General features: G+C 38.9%; 1 long non-coding RNA gene across 1 annotated transcript; it reads right to left on the bottom strand.

The window, feature by feature from the left end:
* Positions 1–708: 708 nt before the first annotated feature.
* On the bottom strand, positions 709–18992 carry LOC141074630 (uncharacterized). The gene is made up of 3 exons (XR_012227197.1): positions 18871–18992; positions 18087–18201; positions 709–1306 (listed from the first exon to the last, which is right to left on the bottom strand). It is a non-coding gene; the product is annotated as an uncharacterized lncRNA (long non-coding RNA).
* Between the last annotated feature and the right edge of the window lie 1460 nt (positions 18993–20452).

Raw genomic sequence — 20452 nt, 5'->3', positions numbered from 1 at the left:
ACCTTGTGGCCGACCTCATCCTAGGGTTGGATTTCGTTTCATGAAACCCGACTTTACCAAAAGTCGGCGACTTTTGAAATTTTTCGACCCGTTTCGCTCAACTCTAATTATTACGCAAAAAGTCTTTGAATCTAGATGTCGTAGTCTCTTTGCTTGGTAACATTAACTCTAGGACTAAATGGTCTCTTAGAAACACTTACTCTCGACTCAATGGAGACATTACTTTCTCCAAACATACCTATATGGAACGGTGGGAGGCGGACTTAAGAATGACTTTTAGTCTAGAGCAATGGGAATATGCTATAGATCACTCATATAGATCTACTGCATCCATGGCCTTGATGGAAACTTATTACAAGGTATTAGTCAGATGGTACTATACCCCAGCGAGATTAGCCCATATAAGTCAGGATGCTTCTTCTTTATGTTGGAGGGATTGCCATTTACCAGGGAACCTTTATCATATTTTTTGGACTTGTCCTAAGCTAAAATTGTTATGGTTAGAGGTTAAAGCTCATGTGGCAAAGCTATCACCAGTTAACATTATTGTTACGCCCCAGATGGTACTGTTATCAATGGACATGGAACAGGTGGATGCTTCAATAAAGTATGTGTTACACTTGTTTATTACGGTTAAAAACATAGCTCTTTGGTGGAGGAAATCTGATGCACCACCTTTTTCCACCGTTGTTGACAATATACGATTGCATAGCCAAATGGAGGAAAGAATTGCCCTCAACAATGGCTTGTCTAAATATCATCTCAAATGGGCTGTCTGGAATTCTATCTTTATGTAAACTTGTTCTCACTCTGGAAAAAGTATTATTTTATGCTTCAAGTCTGGACTGTATATTGTATCAATGTGGAGTTCTCTATTTTTTATTTCATTTCCTTTCCCCTTGTTACCCCTTCTTTCCCTTATGAATTAAAAATTAATAAAATATTATTTGAAAAGAAAGTATTATGTGATGTATATAAGATATTTTTTTCATAGCTTACAGCATGACAAAATGTTTCAGATACGAAGGCATAGATAAATATGTTCATATTCTACCATTAGAGCAGCAGAGCACGTCAGCTGTGAGAGACATTACAACAGCCCAATAATTGAAGGACATGGTGGTTTTCATTACCAGCTCCCATAAGGATTAATCTGAGTTACAGCGCATTGCGAATTTGAGCAGCTTTGAATTTTTTCCTTGTTAATCCAATTGATGATAGAATGAAGCATCCGTTTCAGATCTTATGGAGAATTTGAACATCTGTAGCAGCAATGAATTTCTCAATATATTGTTGTTACCACCGCCTGTAAGGGAAATGACCAAGTCTATAGCAATTATTCCCACAATAATTGTTTCCCATTCTGGTTAACTACATGGAAATAAATTTGTGAGCTTTAAAAAAAAAAAAATACAACAATCATATCTTCAGAAAAGAAAAATCTCATTGTGATGTATAGAAATGAGGCAGATTGCATATTTTTAATTAGGTTAGTAAAAACTAAGATTGGGATGATAAATATCGTGCCGCATTTCAAAGAGTTAAAACGTAGATTTGCAACGAAAGCTTTTGAAGTCATAACTTGCCTCTCGGCCTGGTGTACTCAACATGTCCATTGTACCGTCAATATGAATGCCGCAGGTAATGGGTTAATCAGAGGCTAAGAGCAATGTATGAAATGTCTCTACTTAAAATCAATTACGATATAAAAAAGAAACCAATAAAAAAGAAAACATAAGTTGATAAAAGAGAGACACAGGCATTGATTTACAGATAAAAGTGACACCTGTCTGACACAACCATTAAATAGCAAGGGAGTAGGTTATATACCGGTGTATGCATCACGCAATAATGCCGCAACACCAGAGAGCCAAATACATGGGTTTCATCAAAAACAAGTCATAATATCACATAAAGTAACTTAATCTAATGCCCGCTCCTGCCAAGGAACAAAATCAAATCCCCATGACATTAGTAGCAAATTTTAATCTCCATTCACCTTACTTCAGCTTGCCTAAGAAAAAAAAATACACCTAAAAAAGAAAAATGGAAACAGAAAAAGCTCAGCTTTATATAACTCTCAGGATACTGCTGTAGATCGTATTGTGGTCTACAAAGGATTCGGTTAAGTAATGGATTTGTGAAAATACATTAGCTATCGATAGTATTAGTTGCTTCGGGATTTGAATAAATGGATTTTAAAACAGAGAACGAGAGAGAGAGAAAAAACCCTGGTATCGAATATTAAGGTGACAGCTGCTTTAATGTAAGGATCTTTCTGACCCACTGTTGATGGCTCTCGCTGGTCTTCACATCTCTGCAGGCACCATAAGCCTCTCCAGATGTCAGCAGTGTCCACAACTTTTCTTTTACAGACTAATTAAAAAGGACATCTTGGTTTCTTAGTGGGGAGCTACAGGGAACATCTGGCGGTCTCCTTACAGTGTGGGTGTGGGGTTATGTAACAGACTGGTCAGAAGTCCGACATAAGTAGACAGACATTTCTGGGATTTAATTGAGAGGGTCTACTCATATGTCAGCATGAGGTCAGCACCTTGGGATTATAGAATTTTTTTTTTGGTAGGATTAGAGAAAAGAAATGAACTGCTTAAAACAGTGGCATCACTATCATTTGGCAAAGCAATTTTCTATCTTAAATAGATTGAAGAAAACAACAAGAAGGATTACAAATTTAGACAACTGGATCTATAATGTCTAAAGGCTATAAAAAAAACTGCTTTCATTTTTTACTAAAATCCGAATCCTGTGTTCTTGACCCCTTTCCGAGGCAGCTAGTCCTTTTTTGTTTAGTCCTTACATTCTTCAAAGAGCAATAACATTTTTTTTTTCTGAGGATTTGTTTCCTTTTTTGGGGAGGCACGGGTTGTACTTGTGAATGACACCAAAAATTCCCAGTTGCAGGAAAGTGGGGCAGGAGAGACAGTCAGCTCACCGTATACATTGCACCAGAGAGGGCGTTGGTGTCTTCACATGGAGCCACCTGGGAACAGGTGCAGCAGTCATGGAAGAAGAAAAGAAGTCACCAGTAAAGCAGCAGGTAAGTAAATTAAAACGTAAATGTTTACTGAAAACATTAAAATAGTGCAAGTTCCTCCAGTGGTACTAAGCCACTCTAGATGTACAGTGGGGGAAATAAGTATTTGATCCCTTACTGATTTTTTACGTTTGGCCACTGACAAAGACATGAACAGTCTATAATTTTAAGGGTAGGTTAATTTTAACATTGAGAGAATATCAAAAATAAAATCCGGAAAATCACATTGTATAAATTATATAAATTTATTTGCATTTTGCAGTGAGAAATAAGTATTTGATCCCCTACCAACCATTATGAGTTCTGGCTCCTACAGACCAGTTGCATGCTCCTAATCAACTTATTACCTGCATTAAAGACAGCTGTCTTACATAATCACCTTTATAAAAGACTCCTGTCCACAGACTCAATCAGGCAGACTCTAACCTCTACAACATGGGCAAGACCAAAGAGCTTTAGCAGGATGTCAGGGACAAGAGCATAGACCTGCACAAAGGTGGAATGAACTACAAAACCATACGTAAGATGCTGAGTAAGAAAATGGAAGAAATACAAAATGACTGTCAATCGACATAGATCTGGGGCACCATGCAAAATCTCACCTTGTTGGCTATCCTTGAATATGAGGAAGGTGAGAGATCAGCCTAAAACTACATGGGGTACCTTGTTAATCATCTCAAGGTAGCTGGGACCACAGTCACCAAGGAAACCATTGGTAACACATTACGCCATAAAAGTTTAAAATCCTGCAGTTTGCCAATGAATACCTGGATAATTCTGTGAGTGATTGGGAGAAGTTGCTGTGGTCTGATGAGACAAAAATTGAGGTATTTGGCAGTAATTCAACTCGCCGTGTTAGGTGGAAGAGAAAAACTGCATATGACTCAAAGAACACCAACCCTACTGTCAAGCATGGAGGTGGAAACATTACATTTTGGGAGGGTTTCTCTGCCAAGGGCACAGGACTCATTCACCGCATTAAAGGGAGAATGGATTGTGGTACCCCTGATGGTCCAGTCGCCACAGAGCTATTACACCTCAGCCAGAGGTGTGGTACTCCACTCTCGGGTGAGAAGGGGGCACTACCCAGAACCCACACACTAGCACCCAACACCACACCTCTCCAGGCCAGGGGGAACTAGGTTCAGGGTGTGGGTGGAGGAAGTAGGTAAGGGTAGGACAGCTAGAGAAAAAGCTGACAGTTGGTAGTGGAGAGTTGTCATGGTAACAGGAGTGACAGTTACAGAAGGAGTGAGGAGGAGAAGTGAGTTGGTGCTGGGGACTGGAGCAGTGAGGAGCTTGACCCTAGACTAGAGAAGAGTGAGAAGAGAAAGGGTCCTAGGGGCACGGGAAGTGAGGAATCCATCCATGGCACCCGAATCCACGCTGACTATAGTCGAGTGGAGGAACCAGGTCGCAGTAGGGGACCGGCCCCTGACTAGTGGAGAAACTGAGGGCTCAGCTAGCAAACCGGAGGCTGTAGTATCTGTATGTGCAACAGCCAAATCCACACACATTCGCTGAAAAGGCAGCCAGATAGGATCAAGGGGACCAAGAGAACGTCGCCTGACAGGATCCGAGGCTGCTGGCTTGGGACACTGTGTGAGGCGCAGGGCAGGAGAGGTGGGAGCCAGCGCAGGGAGATGGCCTGGAAAGGAACATCAGAAGGGGGTTCTGGTACGGTGTACCCCAAATTACCTGAGAGCTGGCTGGACCACCGACCCAGAGGACACAGCACCCTGGCTGGGGACTGTAACTGGAAGAACTTTGAGTAAAAGTGTGAAGACTGCACTCCGCTATGTCCTCCGACTTAATAACAGCGTCACCAGCCTTGTACTACAACCACCACAATCACATTTAACACGATAACTGCCCTGAGGCCTAGTTCTACCCGTGGAGAGCTGCACCAACTCTTCTGCGTCACCAACTGCCTCAGTGGATCTGAACTGCAGCGTCGGCCATATTATCATAGGCGAACACCATGGTTGGCGTCACAAATTATTCCCATCTTTATTCCCCCTTTATCATTTTATTGCATGCCCAGGGCCACAGACCGGGTCACTGCTGCCGTGACATCCTCTGAAGAACTGACCGGCCAGGTATTGATAACCCCATGGCCCTAGCGGGTGCTGCAGGATGGAGCCATGTACCGTAAAATCCTGAGTGACAACCTCCTTCCCTCTGCTAGGACATTAAAAATGATCCAAAACATACAGCCATGACAACAAAGGAGTGGCTCAAAGAGAAGCACATTAAGGTCATTTAGTGGCCTAGCCAGTTTCCAGACCTTATTCCCATAGAAAACTTATGGAGGGAGTTGAAGCTCTAAGTTGCCAAGTGATTGCCTCAAAATCTTAATGATTTAGAGATGATCTGCAAAGCGGAGTGGACCAAAATTCCTCCTGACATGTGCGCAAACCTCATCATCAACTACAAAAAACGTCTGACTGCTGTGCTTGCCAACAAGGGTTTTGCCACCAAGTATTAAGTCTTGTTTGCCAGAGGGATCAAATACTTATTTCTCACTGCAAAATGCAAATAAATTTATATAATTTATAAAATGTGATATTCTGGATTTTATTTTTGATATTCTATTTCTCAATGTTAGAATTAACCTACCCTTAAAATTATAGACTGTTCATGTCTTTGTCAGTGGGCAAACTTACAAAATCAACAAGGGATCAAATACTTATTTCCTCCACTGTATTAATTGTGCATATGCTCATAAATCATTTCTTCATTAACTACAACAGTTTCATAAACGGCAGTACAAATGGTGTAATTTATGTAATAGAACGCACATCGTGCCATATACAATATGTGGGTTGTACTGTAGGACACTTAAAAAAATGCACCAGACGACATATGTCTGATGGAGGTAGTGCTACGACTGTGAACATTTCTGCGGTATCGAGGAATTTTGCACTGGTGAACAAGGGAAATTTGTCCACCCTGCTATTTAAAGGAATAGAAAAAGTTCATAAACTGGTAAGGGGTGGAAATTGAAAAATTCCAAATAGGGAATCTTTTTGGATATTTATCCTAAATACCAGAATCCCATCAGGCCTCAATGTTAGACAAGACCTCATTCCACAATATATGTAAGCGCTCAGTCACAGCCGACATTGTAATGCTATTGCTTGTCTCCGTTCCGATTTTGCATATCCTCAGGTGCTCTAATTGTAAATCAAGTGCTAGTGGTTTATAGCCGACATGTGGCCAATATTTGTCTCTATGTATAGACTGTTCTATCAAACTTTTTATATCCATGAGTAAGGATAGGCGAAACATGCTGGTTTAGAACCACTGGAGGAGCGGCCATTGTTTTAATGTTTTCAAAAAACACTTAAGTTTTAATTTACCTACCTGGTGCTTCGCTAGAGACTTCTTTTCTTCTTCTAAAAATTCTAAGTGTGGCAAAATTGCAAAAAAAAAAAAAAAAATTCCAGTATTGTATTTGGGTTTGTTTTTACAGTGTTCATTGCACTCTGCTGTCACGAAATAACCTGGCTTCATGATTCACCATATCAGTACAGTTCTGGCGATATCCAACTTGTCTATTAATATTAGCATTTCAGTGTAGAAAAGAAAATTTGGAAATTTGTAAGAAATAATTGGGGGGAGGGTTTGTGTCACCATTTTCATTTTTAGGTTGACGAGAGCTTGTTTTTTGTGGGCCAAGCTGAAATTGTTATTGATATCATTTTGGGATCAGTGAGATGACGTGATAGCTTCTTATTGCACTTTTTTACACCACTGCAATAAATAAAAAAACTAAATTTTGTCATTCAGATTTTTTTTCTTTATGTTTAGCAATCAGGCTGACTTTATGCTTGGATAGGTGTACTTTTATTGATGCAGTCCTGTCACCTTTTTTTTTTTTTCATATATATTTTTTTTTTTTTTTTTGTGGAACAGGAAGGTGTTTCAAATTTTATGTTTGTTCATTTTTTTTAAACTTTTTTTTGAGCATTAAAATATTTGAACCTGTGATTATCTGATTGCTTACTCTATATGCAGAAATACTTCAATATTGCTGCATTTATCAAATAGCTTATTAAAAAGCCCAGACATAGGCTAGGTGTTAACAGAGCACTGCAAAGCCTTGCACAGGGGTCTTCAGCTTAGTTTCCCTGACCATGCGCTTTAAAGGGATGCAGTCAGCAGAGAATGATTGTTCAAACCAAGTACAGGCGCAACATGGCGGGGCCAATCATTTAAATACCCTTTCCTACCAGCATGGTCTCAATCTATCTCCAACCCTAAAATTTTGCTTGACAATTTAGGCTTCACAGAGACATAGAAAGATGGATATAGAGAGAAAACAATCATATTGGAAGGTGTAGTTAAATGGTTGGCCCCGCTGTGAGGCAACAAGAGCCTGGACTTAATTTGAACAGTCATTCTGTGCTGACGGATTCCCTTTAAATGTTGCTGTCAGAGATTGCTGGTGGCATTTAAGTAATTAAAATGTGGTTGGGTCCAAATCGATAAGTCTGCAGTTGCTCTGTGTGACTGCAGACTTATGAATCCCCCCAGTGAACGCACTGTGCGCTGCAGGGATTCAACAGTTCCTGACCTGTTGTAAAAGGTCAAATTAACCATGTCTAGGTTAAACTTGGCTATAGTCCTAGGTCAAACTATACCCAGGATGTAAAATAGCTTAGGCCAAACTGTACCCCTTCAGGCTACAATATGCCTACTATTTTAAATGCCATTTTCTAACAATTTAAAACTGACTTACACATATTGGGAAAGTATTTGTCTTGTTAATCACATGATGAAGATTGATCTTATAATACAATGTTGACTGGTAAGGGACAACACTCATTCCATCGTAGATCACACTGTGGTCCAATAAGATAAGAGCTTTTACCTTAAAATGCAATAGTAACACACATCTGCTTTTAATGCATAATGTTTTACGATTGGGTCATTAGAGCAACCAGACCAGTCCATGCACTGCATTCCGATCTCACTCCAATTTATATGGCCATCTGACTATGCCTTATGTATAGGACATCAATATACAGGTGCTTCTCACAAAATTACAGCCAATGAAAATCCAAAAGTCATTATCTCAGTAAATTAGAATACTTTATGACACCATCTTGAAAAATAGTTTTAAAATCCAAAATGTTGGCCTACTGAAATGAATGTTCAGCAAATGCACTCAATACTAGGTCGGGGCTCCTTTTTCATCAATTACTGCATCAATGCTGTGTGGCATGGAGGTGATCAGCCTGTGGCACTGCTGAGGTGATATGGAAGCCCAGGTTGCTTTGATAGCAGCCTTCAGCTTCTCTACATTGTTGGGTCTGGTGTCACTCATCTTCCACCTTGACAATACCCAATAGATTCGGTAAGAGGTTAAGGTCAGGCAAGTTTGTTGGCCAATCAAGCACAGTGATACTTTTGTTTTTTAACAAGGTATTGGTACTTTTGGCAGTGTGGACAGTTGCCATGTCTTGCTGAAGAATGAAATTTCCATAACCAAAAAGGTTTTCGCCAGAAGGAAACATGAAGTGCTCTAAAATTTCCTGGTATACTTCTGCGCTGACTTTGATCTTGATAAAACGCAATGGACCTAAACCAGCAGATTACATGGCTTCCTAAACCATCACTGATTGTGAAAACTTCATGCTAGACCACAAGAACCTTGGATTGTGGCCTTTGCACTCTTCCTCCAGACTCTGGGACCTTGATTTTCAAATGAAATGCAAAATTTACTTTCATCTGAAAACAACACCATGGCCACTGAGAAATAGTCCAGTTCTTTTTCTCCTTGGCCCAGGTAAGACGCTTTTGGCATTGTCTATTGGTCATGATTGGCTTGACACAAGGAATAAGACACTTGTAGTCCATTTCCTGGATACATCTGTGTGTGGTGGCTCTTGAAGCAGTGACACTAGCAGCAGTCCACTCCTTGTGAATCTCCCCCAAATTTTTTGAATGGCCTTTTCTTAACAATCCTTTCAAGGCTGCAATTATCCCAGTTGCTTGTGCACCTTGTTCTACCACACTTTTTCCTTCCACTCAACTCTCCATTAATATGCTTAGATACAGCACTCTGTGAACAGCCAGCTTCTTTAGAAATGACCTTTTGTGGCTTCTCTATGTAGAGTGTGTCAATGACTGCCTTCTGGACAACTGTCAAGTCAGCAGTCTTCCCCATGATTGTGGAGCCTACTGAAACAGACTAAGGAACCTTTTTAAACTCTTAGGAAGCCTTTGCAGGTGTTTTTGTTAATTATTCTAATTTACTGAGATAATGACTTTTGGGCTTTCATTGGCTGTAAGCCATAATCATCAACATTAACAGAAATAAACACTTGAAATAGATCACTCTGTTTGTAATGGCTGTATATAATATCTGAGTATCACGCTTTGTATTGAAGAACTGAAATAACTTTTTGATGATATTCTAATTTTGTGAGAAGCACCTGTATTAAACCCTGAATTCCTCTTTATCATCCTCATATAATTGGCATCTGTCAAATTAGTTTTACAATGTTTATCAGTTAGAGATTGAAGCTCAGGTTGTAAGATCAAATGGGAACAATTTGTGTATTAACCCCTAAATGACTGGGTGATTCTTTTGCACTTTCGATATTACCACTTCTTCTATTAGCCATAACTTTTTTATAATTCCACCTAAGTAGCTGTATGAGGGATTTTTTTTTTTTTTAGAGATGAGTTGTATGTTTGAATAATATCATTCATATTACTATAAAATGTGCTGGAAAATGGAGAAAAAATTCAAAGTGAAATTGTCAAAGAAAGGCAATTCCACATTTTTGTTTTTTTTTGGTTTAGTTTTTCTGGTGTTCATTGTGAAGTAAAAATGACTTGGAAATATGATTCTCCTGGTTAGTATGATTACATTGATATCAATCTTGCATAGTTTGTTTTCATTTGGATGGTAAAAAATAAATTCTGAAATCTGTGACAAAAAATGCTTTAGTCTCGTAACATTTTCATTTTGCAGTTGATAGAGCTAGGAGATGATTTGGTATTTCTTCAAGTTAACCTGGTGTTTTTATTGAGTCAATATTAGGGTGGATGTGACATCTTCATCGCGTTTTATTGCATTATTTTGAGATGCTATTGTGCCAAGAAATCGGCAATTCTGGAGTTTCAATTTCTTTTCCCTTTACAGAGTTTCTCAATAGGATTATTTAATTTGATCATTTAATGGATAAAACTTTTATGGATGCAGCAATTTTTTTTATACAGCTTTATTTTAACTGGGGGAAAAGGAGGTTTATTAAAATGTTTATGCTTTTCCAATCTTTTTGTTTTTACTGTATTTGTTAGTCTCTTTAGGGGATTGAACCTGTGATCATGTGATCACTTGTGCTATATACAGAGATCCCATGATATTGCTTTATATACAGGGGTACGGAAAGTATTCAGACCCCTTTAAATTTTTCACTTTGATTCATTGCAGCCATTTGGTAAATTCATTTTTTTTTCTCATTAACCCCTTAGTGATGGAGCCAGTTTGCAGCTTAATGACCTGGCCAATTTTTCAATTCTGACCACTGTCACTTTATGAGGTTATAACTCTGGAACACTTTAATGGATCCCACTGATTCTGAGAATGTTTTTTCATGACATATTGTACTTCATGTTTGTGGTAAAATTTCTTTGATTAGTCTTGTGTTTATTTATGAAAAAAACAGAAATATGGCGAAAATTTTGCAATTTTAAAACTTTAAATTTTTATGCCCTTAAATTAGAGAGATGTGTCACACAAATTTCTTAATAAATAACATTTCCCACATGTCTACTTTACATCAGCACAATTTTGGAAGCAAAATTTTTTTTGTTAGGAAGTTATAAGGGTTAAAAGTTGACCAGCGATTTCTCATTTTTACAACAAAATTTACAAAACCATTTTTTTTAGGGACCACATCATATTAAAAGTCATTTTGAGCAGTGTACATGACAGAAAATACCCAAAAGTGGCACCATTCTAAAGACTAGACCCCTCAAGGTGCTCAAAACCACAATCAAGAAGTTTATTAACCCTTTTTATAGAAGTCCAGCTCACCCACATCTGACCTCACCGCACCTCAGACTCGGATCCGGCCCTGCCCTGGCCGCACAGCAATAATGAAAGAAGAAGCGATCCAGCTAAGTGCTCTGGTGATTTATTGAATGCTGTTCAAACAACAGAACGTTGTTTACGCGTTTCTGGCTAGACGCCCTTAATCATAACAACTAGTGAATGTTGCCAGTTCCACTATATACCCCCTCTTTGATAGGGGAAATTAAGTGCAAGTGGAAACATGTGTCAGCAAATGATGCTGTATTATACAAAAGTAAATAAGTGAAAAAACAAAACCATGAAAAAGAAAAAAAAAAATGTCTTACAGGAACCACAGATCTTTCAGATCGTATATAACAAAAAAACCCAATTGAGTTTTATTCTGAGTGAATTTGTGTGTGTGTGTGTGTGTGTGTATATATATACACTCACTGGCCACTTTATTAGGTACACCTGTACAACTGTGTGTTAAGACTTAATTTCTAATCAGCCAATCACATGGCGGCAACTCAGTGCATTTAGGCATGTAGACATGGTCAAGACAATCTCCTGCAGTTCAAACCGAGCATCAGTATGGGGAAGAAAGGTGATTTGAGTGCCTTTGAACGTGGCATGATTGTTGGTGCCAGAAGGGCTGGTCTGAGAATTTCAGAAACTGCTGATCTACTGGGATTTTCACGCACAACCATCTCTAGGGTTTACAGAGAATGGTCCGAAAAAGAAAAAAAATCCAGTGAGCGGAAGTTCTGTGGCCGGAAATGCCATGTTGATGCCAGAGGTCAGAGGAGAATGGGCAGACTGGTTCGAGCTGATAGAAAGGCAACAGTGACTCAAATTGCCACCCGTTACAACCAAGGTAGGCAGAAGAGCATCTCTGAACGCACAGTGCGTCGAACTTTGAGGCAGATGGGTTACAGCAGCAGAAGACCACACTGGGTACCACTCTTCTCAGCTAAGAACAGGAAACTGAGGCTACAATTTGCACAAGCTCATCGAAATTGGACAGTAGAAGATTGGAAAAACGTTGCCTGGTCTGATGAGTCTCGATTTCTGCTGCGACATTCGGATGGTAGGGTCAGAATTTGGCGTAAACAACATGAAAGCATGGATCCATCCTGCCTTGTATCAACGGTTCAGGCTGGTGGTGGTGGTGTCATGGTGTGGGGAATTTTTTCTGGGCACTCTTTGGGCCCCTTGGTACCAATTGAGCATCGTTGCAACGCCACAGCCTACCTGAGTATTGTTGCTGACCATGTCCATCCCTTTATGACCACAATGTACCCAACATCTGATGGCTACTTTCAGCAGGATAATGCGCCATGTCATAAAGCTCGAATCATCTCAGATTGGTTTCTTGAACATGACAATGAGTTTACTGTACTCAAATGGCCTCCTCAGTCACCAGATCTCAATCCAATAGAGCATCTTTGGGATGTGGTGGAACGGGAGATTCGCATCAGGGATGTGCAGCCGACAAATCTGCGCCAACTGTGTGATGCCATCATGTCAATATGGTCCAAAATCTCTGAGGAATGCTTCCAGCACCTTGTTGAATCTCTGCCACGAAGAATTGAGGCAGTTCTGAAGGCAAAAGGGGGTCCAACCCCTTACTAGCATGGTGTACCTAATAAAGTGGCCAGTGAGTGTATGTGTATGTGTATATATATATATATATATATATATATATATATATATATATATATATATATAATAATGACCAATGCAATTTGTAAGTCATTAGATGTATGGTTTTTATGGTTCATATTATTAATCTGTTAGTCATTGATAAACAATGATATAAATAAATGTAGAGCAATTATAAGGGTTTTCACAAAAATAATATCGACATGATATGTGATGCATGATGGTGGAAAATATACACTTATAGACAATCATTATATATGAATAAAATCCTAAGGACTGGAAACAAAAAGCGAAGACAAAAATGGATGAGTTATTTTCAGGATCAGTATTAACAAAGTTCCATAATGGTCAATTCCGATATTGAAGACATGTTCCTTTCTCAAAAATTTTTTTTTTTTTTTCCCAAATCGATCACTGTGGGAATGACCAAACCAACGCAAGTAAGTGTGAACAATGTCCTGCAACAAATCATTCCCGACATCGTGGACAAAAATCTCCATAAAAATCTTCCAAGCCAAATATGGTCACAATTTCAAATTATGGATAGACATAAATAAATCCTATAACACTCAATTTAAGGATTATTTCCATGATTATAAAAAAAATGATATTTTCAGATGTATATCTGTAAAATGCAAGAATTATTGGTTATCAACAAAGTCATCTTAGTGAACACTGTCATAAGATAAGGTGCCAAAGTTGATCATGAAAATTTTTTTTTTTTTTTTTTAATTTTTTTTTTTACAATCACTGCACAACCACACGTATTGTCGCAGTGATTAAAACTTTAGCACCTGGAAGTATCAATGCATGTGCAAGTTCACTAAATAAAGTGAACAATGAACCCAGTTAAATTATCACAGAATCTAAATATGTTTGTATTAAAATCAAATAATGACAGTGTAAGGTGTGGTTGTGCAGTGATTGTAAAAAAAAAAATAAAAAATAAAAAATTTTCATGATCAACTTTGGCACCTTATCTTATGACAGTGTTCACTAACATGACTTTGTTGATAACCAATAATTCTTGCATTTTACAGATATACATCTGAAAATATCATTGTTTTTTTATAATCATGGAAATAATCCTTAAATTGAGTGTTATAGGATTTGTTTATATCTATCCATGATTATTTGAAATTGTGACCATATTTGGCTTGGAAGATTTTTATGGATATTTTTGTCCACGATGTCGGGAATGATTTGTTGCAGGACATTGTTCACACTTACTTGCGTTGGTTTGGTCATTCCCACAGTGATCGATTTGGGAAAAAAAAAAAAAAAAAATTTTTTTGAGAAAGGAACATGTCTTCAATATCGGAATTGACCATTATGGAACTTTGTTCATACTGATCCTGAAAATAACTCATCCATTTTTGTCTTTGCTTTTTGTTTCCAGTTCTTAGGATTTTATTCATATATAATGATTTTCTATAAGTATCCTTCTCAAGGAGGATCACAAGGAAAGACAGCATGTGACTTGCATATGAGTGTCTGAGCAAAGGGTCTCAATATTTATGACCATGTGATATTTCAGTTTTTCTTTTTTAATAAATTTGCATAAATTTCTACATTTCTGTTTTTTTTCAGTCAAGATGTGGTGCAGAGTGTACATTAATCAGAAACAAATGAACTTTTTTTGAATTTACCAAATAGCTGCAGTGAAACAGAGTGAAAAATTTAAAGGGGTCAGAATACTTTCCGTACCCACTGTAGCACAGATCACAGTTTCTTATGAAGACCAACCAGATGCTGGCATTCTCAGATGTAATGTTATGACAGGCATGAGGGCGCCAATGAGTGATGAGAACAGTGCGCCTGCCCAGGAAGCGCACTGCAAATGCCATCGTCAGGGAATTCTGCAGGTTACTAGCCATAGCTGTTTGAGACAAATCACTGATCTACAAAAAAAAAAAAAAAAAAAATATTTCTGGCATGGACTTTAAGAACAGTTTTAGACTAATTTGAGGGTGCTGAATTCAAATCTGATCTTATAATTTCTCTATCACATCACGTTTTTGCGCTATAGATATATAGCCCATTTTCATGAATTCTATGAAAAATATAAGTAGTGTATGAAAAGTGCTGGTTTATACGGTTATCAAGGCCGGTGGGACTCACATATGATGGCTGACTATTGCTGGAGTTTGATGAGAGACAACCCAGAAGCTGTACATCACAGATCAGCCAAGAAAAGAAAGTTAAAATAACTGCCATTTGCCATTCATCTGTGTGCCATATATATGTGTTTTTATATTTTGTAGTTTAATTCTGTAAGTGTATTTGATTTGCTGTACATAGACTTTGTAATCTTTGTTATTCCTTGATTAAAAAATATACAAAATGTAGTACCGAAAATCATGTGTTTTTATAATAAAAAAGATCGATAGGAGTAATTTTCATCAAAAATTGAAAATATCTTGAAATCCTGATGTGATAGCCAAAAACGGAGTTCATATTCGTAATCGGCAGCCAAAATTTACTTAAAATAGGTTTTAAAACCTTTTGCCAGAAAAATTGCTTTGACCATAATGGCTGAATGATAGACATTATTTGCCCGGAATTGGGTGTTTTAGCTCCTGAGTGCACTTCTTTTATCCTCTGCAGCTGAAGTTGTTAAGGGATTAACCTGAAAAATTTTGGCTGATTGCGATGGTTTGTAGACTTTTTTTTCTCTGAACATCACAATGTCAGGGTATTCCATGGCCATAACAAAATGCAAGAAGAAAGAATTTAGCATTTAGAGCACAATACAAAACACGGGTCTCACTTTGTGGCAAAGCGCTGATTAGCTTCTCTTCACATCCCAAGGATCAAACTGATATTATATCAGCATGATCTTTTAAATGCAAAACACTATAATCACTATAATACATGATGTCAGGGGCGGACACTAACAACTTGGGTCCTCTGTGCAAGACATATGTCTGGGCCCCCTCCTTTTATGGCGACAAAGCTACAGATATATAGTTGTATTTCAAAGTTTACATACCCTCGCAGAATTTTTGCTTTTTTTGCCCTTTTGTCAGATAATATGAATGATGATAACACCAAAACTTTTTTCCACTCATGGTTAGTGGTTGGGTGAAGCCGTTTATTGGCAAACTACTGTGTTTTCTATTTTTAAATCATAATGACAACCCAAAACATCCAAATGACCCTGATCAAATGCTCACATACCCTGGTGATTTTGGCCTGATAATATGCACAGAAGTTGACACAAATGGGTTTGAATGGCTACTAAAGGTAATGTCCTCATCTATGACCTGTTTGCTTGTAATCAGTGTGTGTGTGCATAAAAGCTGAATGAGTTTCTGGGATCCAGACAGACTCTTGCATCTTTCATCCAGCCACTGACGTTTCTGGATTGTGAATCATAGGGAAAGTAAAAGAAATGTCAATGGATCTATGGGAACAGCTAGTTGAACTGTATAAAGCAGGTAAGGGATACAAAAAGATATCCAAGGAATTGATAATGCCAGTAAGCAGCATTCAAACTGTGATTAACAAATGGAAAATCAGGGGCTCTGTAAAAACAAAACCACGGTCAGGTAGACCAACAAAAATTTCATCCACAACTGCCAGGAAAATTGTTTGGGATACAATGAAAAACCCACAATTAACATTAGCTGAAATACTGGACTTTCTGGAAACTAGCGGTGTGGCTATTTCAAGATGCACAATAAGGAGGCTCTTGAAAAAAAATGGGCTATAATGTCGAGTCACCAGAAGAGAGCCATTACGGCCAAATGCCACAAAGTATCTCACCTACAATACGCAATACAACACAGAGTCAAGTATCAAAACTTCTGGAACAAGGTAATTTGGAGTAATGATACCAAAATTTAACTGTTTGGCCACATCCATAAACGTTACATTTGGAGAGAGGTCAACAAGTCCTATGATGATAGGAACACCATACCTACTGTAAAGCACGGAGAACAAATTGAAGGTTCTGGAGTGGCCATATTAGTCTCCTGACCTTAATATCATTGAGCCACTCTGGGGAGATCTCAAACGCGCAGTTCATGCAAAACAGCCCAGGAATTTACAGGAACTGGAGGCTTTTTGCCAAGAAGAGTGGGCAGCTTTACTATCTGAGAAGATATTGAACCTCATACACAACTACCACAAAAGACTTCAAGCTGTCATTGATGTTAGATGGGGCAATACACAGTATTAAGAAATGGGGTATGTAAACTTTTTATCAGGGTCCTTTGAATGTTTTGGGTTGTCATTATGATTTAAAGAGAAAACACAGTAGTTGGAAAATAAATGGCTTCACTCAACCACTAACCATTAGTGGAGAAAAAGGTTTGGTGTTATCATTCATATTCTCTGAAAAAAGGCCAAGAAAGCAAAAATTGTGCGGAGGTATGTAAACTTTTGAGCACAACTGTGTGTGTGTGTATATATATATATATATATATATATATATATATATATATATATATATATACACACACACATATATTACATAGTCATTTGTTATGTATATTGCCGTCCCTTATTACACAGTGCCCTCTCGTGTTATGTACAGCTCCCTTACATATCAGATTATATAGAGCCCTGTCTTTATTACATACTATTCTGACTTGTTAGATATATAATGCAATTATGGCTGATGGAGCATGGAAAAGTCTCTTTTCTAATGGAGGAGCTGATGGACTGGTCATCTGGTCACTGGCTGTTCCATCAGCAGTCATTTTATATCTAACAAAAGAGGGGACTATGTAATAGAAGAGGGCAATGTGAATAACAAAAATAGCAAGAATACACTATGCAAGAGACAGTGGTGTACATAACATCAGAGGAAGCTCTATAATAAGGGACGTCATTATATATAACTATAGAGGAAGGTAATAATGAGCAATGCATATATATTAAAGGATTAAACTATGTAGCTAAGGACAGTGTTATACATAATAAGTGAGTACACTACTGTATATACTAAGGGACTCTGCTATACATAAGTGAGTACATTATATACTAAGGGACTGTGCTATACATAATAAGGCTACATTCTTGCATCTGTGTGCAGTGTCAGTGTGCTGCAAGCATTTACAGATGCATTGAGCATGTCCTATTCTGATCCTCAAAATCAGATCAGAACAGAACATTCTCTAACCCTCACAGATCTCTATCTCTGATCCGTGATTTTCACAGATGTGTAAGTGGACCAATAAAACTCTATGAGCCCATGTGCCATATGATGCAAAAACGAGGATGCACCCAGACATTTCACACAAATGTGAGAATGTAGAATAAGGGCTTTTACAAATAGCATTATTACACAGAACAGATACAGAATAACATTTACATCCAGGCACTTACTGCTGACGTTTCTTCTGATTAGAGCTGCTTTCTCCTGTTTCTTCTCCATCTGGTCAGACCTTCATGTCGACATCTTCCAGCCCCGACTCGTCTTGTCACTATGATCGTCGCAGCCCTGAAAATAACAAGGTCGCATACATTGTATACATACATGTGTCTCCCCCGAAAACAGATATGTACCCATCATTAAAAATATAAAGTGATAAGCAGCACTGTGTCCCCCATTAACTTTAATCTCTGACACCCAATAATTTAAATTATTCAGTCTCTGTGACTCTCCCCAATTAACTGTAAGGCTATGTGCACATGGATAATATGCAAGGTTTAACAGTACAAGCTAAGTGAAAAAGATCCCTGAAGTCTCGTGCACACGAAGCTTATTTTTTCCTTGCAGACTTGCAGCAGATTAAAATCAGTACAACGTCAGTTCTAAGAAATACAAAAAAATGGAGTACGATCCAATGATCTTTGTGCAAACATATATCAATTTTATTGACTATAAAGGCACATTATCATGACATTAAAAATTGTATCAAGACAAGCAGCAAAGAGAAGGATGGATAAACACAAAAATGTGTCTGTCTGTACCATGTAAAGGGGTGGAGGGGGCAATCATAAGATATATTTGTTCAAAAACTTTCAAAAGTGCTAGTGCTTACAATAGCATGTGGGCACTTGCAGAGTCAGAGTTGGCCATTTGCAACCTGCCAATTTGAGGTCTATAGATTATGTAATAACAATGCACCACTGCTATACACATCCATAAGTCAAATAATGCCCTTACCCATAATTCCCCAGAGAGACACCACCATAGCAGCCACAACCCTCATTTCACAGTTGCTTCTTCAGGGGGCCTTTCTTCATGCTGCACGCTGCAGCTCAGGCTTCACCACTGGCACCTGCGTGCTTAAGGTGATTTTTTTTTTCAATATATATAATAATCATTATGTAAAATAGGGGACAGGTTACTAAGGGATCAGTCAGAAGCTATACAGATGAATGGCTAAGAAAAGCCCCATGTGAAGATCCCCCCTCAGCCCTGCTCCCGGAGCAATATCATTTCAATTAGGCCTGGTCAGACTTGCCAATTTGAGTATAATTCGAGTATAAACCGAGATTTTCAGCCCATTTTTTGGGGCTGAAAGTCCCCCTCTTGGCTAATACTCAAGTCATATAAGGGGGTCGGTGGGGGAGGGAGAGCACATATTCATGAGTCTAATGAGCAGTACCGTGTGACCGCTGGAACCTGAAAGTGCTGCCACCGACACCATGGAACAAGCAGAGGCTGCAGAGACCGTGCGCCAAGAGGGGGTGAGTATGACGGGGAAAGACAGGGAGCAGTGCAATATTCACCTGTCCCCGTTCCACCGCCGCTCTGTCCTGCACGTCCTCTGACTGTGATGTTCAGGCCAGAGGGCACGATGACGTAGTCAGTGAGCGCCCTCTGCTGAACTTCACTGCAGAGACCTGGGAGACAGAGCGACGTGCAGCGATGAAGCGGGGACCGGTAAATATCGCCAGTGCCGGGGGCCTTAGCCAGCGGCGACACTGGCACCTGGCCCACATAGCGCGCTGGTGTCCTCGCCTGCTCGAACACCGGCACCTGGTCGCCTGCGATGAGAGGTGAGTATGTAATTTTTTTTTTAATTGCAGCAGCAATATATGGGGGGTCTTTATCTATGGAACATCTTCTTGGGCCACCATTAACCTTTGTGCAGCATTTTCTGTGGGGTATTTATCTATGGAGTAACTTCTTGGGCCACCATTAACCCTTGTGCAGCATTTTATTGGGGTATTTAACTATGGAGCATCTTCTTGGGCCACCATTAACCCTTGTGCAGCATTTAATGGGAGTATTTATCTATGGAGCATCTTTTTGGACCACCAATAACCCTTGTGCAGCACCACCCTTGACTTATACTTGAGTCAATAAGTTTTCCCAGCTTTTGTGGCAAAACTAGGAGCCTCGGCTTATACTAGGGTCGGCTTATACTCAAGTATATTCAGTAAATAATTTTTTACTGGGTGTCTCTGTTTTCTTTACTATTTGACTATGGGGTTAAAGGGAATCTGTCACCCTTTTTTCGGCTTGCAGCTGCCGGCATAGACATCAGGGGCTTATCTACAGCATTCTGTAGTGCTGTAGATAAGCCTCCGACGTAACCTGAAAGATAAGAAAACCACCATGGTTACTTACCGGTAGCCGGTTTTTCCGGAACCCATGACAGCACCACATGAGAGAGGGATCCGCCCCGCCAGGACAGGAACCTACTGAAATATAAGGGGCGGCACCTCTCCCCCGCTTCAGTTGGATTACAGAGCATTTGAGAGGACTTCCCGGTTAGTTGCATATTTATCCAACACCA

This window comes from Dendrobates tinctorius, unplaced genomic scaffold (assembly GCF_039654945.1).
Source record: "Dendrobates tinctorius isolate UK_male_01 unplaced genomic scaffold, ASM3965494v1 ptg000015l, whole genome shotgun sequence".
NCBI lineage: Eukaryota > Metazoa > Chordata > Amphibia > Anura > Dendrobatidae > Dendrobates > Dendrobates tinctorius.
This window is presented reverse-complemented; position numbering and strand designations above follow the sequence as displayed.